Source organism: Camelina sativa, chromosome 16 (genome assembly GCF_000633955.1).
Source record: "Camelina sativa cultivar DH55 chromosome 16, Cs, whole genome shotgun sequence".
NCBI classification, from domain to species: domain Eukaryota; kingdom Viridiplantae; phylum Streptophyta; class Magnoliopsida; order Brassicales; family Brassicaceae; genus Camelina; species Camelina sativa.
Genome location: NC_025700.1, coordinates 13,394,991 through 13,401,636, shown reverse-complemented (window position 1 = coordinate 13,401,636; position 6,646 = coordinate 13,394,991). Strand labels below are relative to the sequence as shown.

At 33.7% G+C, this 6,646-nt stretch overlaps 1 long non-coding RNA gene across 3 annotated transcripts; it reads right to left on the bottom strand.

Moving 5' to 3' along the window:
• Nucleotides 864–2,494, bottom strand: LOC104750467. 3 transcript variants are annotated; one of them, XR_761621.1, is made up of 4 exons: nucleotides 2,136–2,494; nucleotides 1,975–2,034; nucleotides 1,158–1,770; nucleotides 864–1,077 (listed from the first exon to the last, which is right to left on the bottom strand). It is a non-coding gene; the product is annotated as an uncharacterized LOC104750467 (long non-coding RNA). The 3 variants fall into 3 exon arrangements; XR_761622.1 differs by having other exon boundaries at nucleotides 864–1,460; nucleotides 1,674–1,770; XR_761620.1 differs by having other exon boundaries at nucleotides 864–1,770.

Below are 6,646 nucleotides of genomic sequence, written 5' to 3'. Positions count from 1 at the left end.
ACTATCCTAGTATACTTCATATGGTGTCTACTTTATTAAATTGTAATTGCAAAAATAGACCACATAAAATAGACTTCAAGGAAAGTGTATTCACAGAGGCTAGTTTATGTCTATAATGTTGACATCAACATGAAGTCGTCATAATTTGAAAACCAATTTATTGCAAATTGGTGAATAATTTTTAAGATTTTCTTGTTGTATTCTTTGATATATGTTATGTACTTGCTTCTATATGTTTTTGACATGATTATATATTATACATATGGAGAAATCAAGTTTTTGGTTTTCTTAGGTAGTTAGGTCATTAATTTAGACTTATTTTGGAAGTCAACGTGTTGGAGTTCTGTGTGAAGTCTATATAATTGAAAAAGTCTTTAATTGTCTTTTTTTTCTTTTATTTTTGCGTTCTTATCTCTTTTTCAACTCTACAAGAAGCGATTATTGGTTTTGTTTGTATTTGGAAAAGTGAAAAAGAAAGAAACTTTTTAACACATTTTGTGGGAAGAATGTGAAGATAGGGTAAGACACTGTTGACCAACCTGAACTATAATTAAGTATAAGGAAATTAACAGACTGAAGAATAAAAACTAAAAACTGTAATTAAGTTGTTTCTTCTATGTACTCTCTGGCTATTATCAAAGAGAAACTGTCACCTCTGTTTCTTCTATGTACTCTCTGGCTATTATCAAAGAGAAACTGTCACCTCTGAATCCATTCTCCACCTGTTTTGACATAATAGGAACTATTACACTAACATCTTCCAAAAACCAAGACTTACTAATTTTGGGTTCTTAATTTTTTTTTCAATATTATAATATGTTAAAGTATAATTTGGTTTGTTTAAAATTTGAAAAAAATTTTAAAACATAAAATTATTTCATTTCATAAAATTTAAAGTTACATATATAAAAGCATATTAAAAAAATATTACAAAAACGATTAATTATCATCATGGCTGCAATAACGTGAAGAATCCGGACTCAATAATTGCAATAGCGATCTGCAATAGAGAGGTTGATCTTCGGTTGTCACCCTTATCCTCTTGTAACAGCAAGCTCTTCGGTTGTCACCCTTAACCTGAAATAACAGAGACAAGTAGGATTAATAGATGTAGCATCAAAAATACAAAAACAGAGAAGAGAGAGGAAAGAGATAACTTGTGCTTGTATCCTTCTTAAATCAGGAACTGATCCTTGCAATCCACAATACCCTAAGGTTCTGCCAAGATGAAAAGAATCTGAAGTGGAAGTGTTACATAGATGCTTGAAATGTTGTGCCAACATGAAACATCAGATGTGTGAGTAAAGAACCACAATGAGAACAAAGATATTTACAAACAATGACCTGGAATAAAGGTATAACACAACATATTCACACATTAGCTTTTTTAATGTCATCGGTCAGTCTTTTTGCATCTTTTAGCCTAGTAGTGTAAACACTATGTATTTTCGACCACCAACCTATTCCATTCAAGAGAACATCAAAAATTTATACAATCAAATTAAAAAGGATTTAAAATGGAAACCTCACTAGCGGCAACAATATATATCACAAGACTCTCACACTTCCTAAAGAAATCCAATTGCTAGTGACATTAAGAGCTAAATCGCCTAATATTGACATCAGTTCAAGTAATATAATTGAGAATTAGAAAAGGGTAAAAGCTTGAGCACCTGAAGAGTAGCCAAACGAGCATTCTCCTTGGAGATATAAAAGACTTGACTCTTCAAGTTTCTTGGCAAAACCTCAGTTTGTGAACCTTAATCCTCACTACAAAACCAAAAAAAACAAAAAGTAATAAGATTTAATTCTCTTGGTTTCTGTCTCAGTCAATTCGTTGAACACCTTGTGTGCACAGAGAACTCTAAAAACAGAACCCCTAATATTTTTTACAGTACATTCTCCATAAGCTAGAACGTACACATGTCTGTGAACTTTGAAATTTCTGTGAACAAAATTAGGCAAAAATCAGACCTTTGCAATCATCATATCACCAAACAACTTGCTTGGCTCCTCGTCGTTTCTCACTACAAGCTGAAAGTGACAGATCCAATTTCCAAAACAACAAAACCGTTTAAAAATATGGGGTTTACGAATCTGAAGATTGAAAGAACTAAGAGCGAGGGGATTAGTACCTCGACGGCGAAGTATTCCAGAACGACGGCTAAGTAAACCAGAGATCTGGCCCCAACACGTTCAACTTTACTGCTTCTCGATTTCACCTTCTTGGCAATGCGAGATCCAATAGAGAAGAGAGTGAAGAGAGAGCTGATGATGTTGCCATTTAAACGGTGGTGAAGTAAGGCAAAAACGCAGCTAGGGTTTTTTAGGAAAGAGAAGAGAGAGAGTTAAGAGAAGGATGGCTAGATGTTTGAAGTATTTTTTGTTTTTATGTTGTTGTTTTTCTCTTACATATTGTTTGATGAGAGACAGAGAATTTGTCGGATTTAGAATCTCTTATCGCCATAGGGAGAGAGGCATAAGGTCGAAGAGGAAGAAATGAAACTGATTAGGGTTAGGGTTAGTGAAAATTAGGTATATATAACTTGGTTAATTAAAACTAATCGGTTATGCATGGTCAAATCAAACCGAATCGGTAATCGAATTACCAAATTAATTTCACCGTTCGGTTTGTTGATTCTCTTATAGATGCTGCCGAAAACCGAACATCTTGGTTTAATCGGTTCGGTTCTCTCGGTTCTGATCGAACGCCCAAGAATTAATAGTTGATGGCATAACAAAGTCAACCACCAATAGTCTACAGAGAAGTCTACTTAAACAAACCCTAAATCAAATAATTTTAACCTAATCAGCTTTTCCTCCCTTAATTTGACTCGTTTATATGTAAATTTATTTTATTTCAATGCAGAAAATCTGTATGGTTATTATTTGGTCAATAGATTTATTAAAATATTTTTTATAATTTTTAATTAAAATTTAAACTAGAATTAAGGAGTAGACATATTGTTATGTCTTCTAGTTGACATTAATTTGCAATCGACCTTAAAGAAATCTATTGCAGACTTCCTCTGGGTTACATCTGTCATTTCGGCTTCTGTTTTTTTGTCGACAATGAAATAAAAAACGAAAAAAAGAAGATATCTATGAATATGAGCAATTCCACTTTCTATATCATCATCACCAATTTCATGTTAACAATATATACATATATGATATATATATATATCATCATCACCAATTTCATGTTAAGAAGTTGTCACCAATTGACCTGCAGATCAATTTGTGACAGCTTGTCCTATGGAAAGGTTGTTAAAGGGTGGGGACTAGGGTTCGAGGAACGAACCTGCTGGCGGATTTGGATGATTAGTTCTATTTCCATGGTGAGGGGTTAGGATTGATGCCCTGCAGGACCAGCTTGGGGTCCGTTTGGGCAGCTAGCGGGGGGCTAGTGGAGTCCACTGGACGAGTTCTCATAGTCATACAAAATATTACAATATATATATATAAAGGTAATATAAAACGACAAGATATTTAACGCCTTTATTTTGCAAGACTTGGTATGAATGTGTACGTTTAAATCAATATAATCATGTACATATATGATGTATAGTTCGTTTTTAGTTGTTCTATGTACGTTTAAGTTAATATAGTCATATACGTACATAATGTCTTTTGTGTACGTACATAATGTTTTTTGTGTACATCCATAAGTCTATAACGAATGAAGGGTATAATTGTAAATTTTCAGTCATTTTCAACCTAAGTTCTCTCTTCTGCAACCCTAATTTTGCTGCTATCATTTTCAGTTTTTCATAATTTGTTTTCTTTACCTTTTAATGTTTTTTACATAAAAATCATGTAAATCTAGCATATTTTATCATATTTTAAGTTTGATAACCTTATAATTCTGAGTGTGTTCAAGTTCATTCATATTTAGACTTATGTAACTGACTTAAACTCCTAATAATTAACAAAAAATACTTTACTCGCCCATGAACAATTACTGGTTTCCACTTCTCTCTATGATGTAGAACAATTGGTTTTTCATCACAAAATATCTCAACCTTTTGTTTTTTCTCCTCAATTTTTTTTTTAAATTTGTTTATGTATAATTAATTGCAACTGATGTAGTAAAATTTTTATATAATAAAAACTGAAACAGTGCAACGGTTGGTTTGTCCTCATATAATTAATTTTAATCAAACTGAATAAAAGTACATTAGTTGGGTAATAAAACTAAAGTCTAATTGATCAGTTACATGGTATAGTTGTCTTTTTTTTTTAGGTGGCTAAAAGCCGGAAAGCTTTTTTGAGTTTGCCTTCCGTGAGAAAAATTGTTGATTTGGATTGGTCAGTGAAAATTGTTGACTTGGATTGTTTATTTGAGAAGTTTAGATTGTATAGTATAAGGTTATGTGTGGTTCTAGTTGTAATTTGTGCTAATTTTAAATTTCTCGTCATGCTTTGGTTGGATTGTTTATTGCATTATTCTATGCGTGGTTGTATTCAATAAACTCTGGGAGGATTGTTTGCGAATGCTTTAGTGATTGTGTTACATAGTTAGTGAGTGAGACACTTAAAAAAAAAAAAAAAAACTTATTTAGATTTGGGTTTTTATTGTGTTAATTTTGTGTTACATCGATTTGGCCCATATTGCTAGTAAGCCTTAAACTGTGGTGGTCTATTGGGTGATTAGTGGAATTTAATTGAGTTGGAAATAGATTAGTCCTTTTTGAAAATAGCACTTGTGTTGTACCTGGGTGTCTTCTTCTTTGCCGTAGATCTCCTCTTGAATGGATAGTAGATAATCAATCTTTCCATCTACAAGACAATAGGAGGCTTGAAGCTCTTATTTTGATGCTCCTACTACGTTTTCAATCATCCATTGTATCGATGCAGTACTTCAAGTTTTTTTGCTTGTTTGGGTGATTTCGTCTTTGCTTCGCATCCCTAGGGGGTAATTGGTTCTCCCATGTTGATTCGTTCAATGTAACTGTTAACTCCCATGTTGATTAGTTCAATGTAACTGTTAACTGGAGTGCTATTTAAAAAAAAAATTAAAGTGTTGTTTTCCTTTGATTCTCAAATTAATTAATCGATTCTTTATTGAAGTTAGCTGTAATTTTAGTTTCGTTAGGCCAATGAGTGAGTCATTGGATTGGATGTGATTTGTGTTTTCTTCAATTTTAACTTTTTGTTTGGATTGGATGTAATGTGGTCTTGTTTGCTTTTGTATCGATTTTGAAATAGTATTGTTGTTGCTCTTATTTTATACTGTATGTTGTTATTCCTGCCTAACATTATAATTTCTTAAAAGTAAAGACCTCTTTGCTAATATAATTATATTTAAAAAAGGCCCAAATAAGTCAACAACATATTTTGTGGGAAGAGGTTTGTTTATTAGGGATGTGTTAATAATTAGTTGGGCTTTTACAGAGAGTTGGCCAAAAAAATAAAAAACTATTAGTGGGTAAGTTTAAAAAAATTTGGCCTAATTAAACAAAAATAATCGCTGACGTGGCAGCACCATGAGTGAGAAAAGGTAACTTTATATATATAGATATATGGTTCATTAATTAGTTATAAAATTAAGATATTAATAATGTTAAAATGTGTTGTAAATCTCAGTTACAGATCTCTACAGAAAAACGCTTCAAATCTCCCAAAAACCTCAAGAACATTCAAAAACCTTTTTCTCTCTTTTCTTTTCTCCAAAAACGGCCAAACTTTGGCCACAACACGACAAAAGCTTTTTATAAACATTTTCAAGGTTAGATAACCCCAAAATGCAACATTTAACTTAAACTCGTCCGCACAAAACCAACCTTGCATTGACCGATGCATCCCCTAAACCGGGATTCTAGTTCGCGGATGTTACAATTCTCCCCCACCAACATAGATTCGTCATCGAATCTCGAACAACCATCAGTCAAAGACTCAAGTGCAACCGACTCTGCGTCCCGCACTCCTCCGACCGATCTACGAAACGTCACCTCTAGGCGATAGACTCACGTTCCAGGCATTATTTTCTATCAAATTTTGGACTTTCCTTTACTCATAGGCCTAAACCTTGAGTTTTTATTGGCTCCACATCAGGCCGAAGTCTGCATGCCATAATATTGGATCCTAATCGGGTCTAAGCCCGCACTCCATAATATATATAAGGAAGTCCAATACTCGTCTCTCGGGTTGCCACCCTACAGCGCGCCCCCGGATCGTCATCCGAAGTCGATATACCAACCATACTCCCAAGCCACAAAGTTTTAGAATATGGCAGTACTAGGAGAACCGAATTCCCCAAGAGTCGTGAGCAAACAATTCTGAACACGTCTGAGTCCTCCCATCCCTAACCAGGTTTCCTTCTCGTGGCTCGCGTAGAACAAAACAATGCCTACCAACCACATATCTCCTCACTGGAATACCTCATGACCACACAAGGATCATCTCAATGCCACAAGGGCCGCAACAAAGGCCAACATATGTCCTTAATACAACTCAAGTTATTTTTCATTCAATTTAAGTCATATTAAATGTTTTAGTCTTGAAGAATTTCCCATTATATTATTCACTTTTTGTGATTCTCAAATACACCCAAATTTTCAAGCACATAGTCATTATATTAACATGAATATAACTTTGTGCGGTTGTGCCAAAACTCTTAGAATGTTTCACGGTATGATAAGTC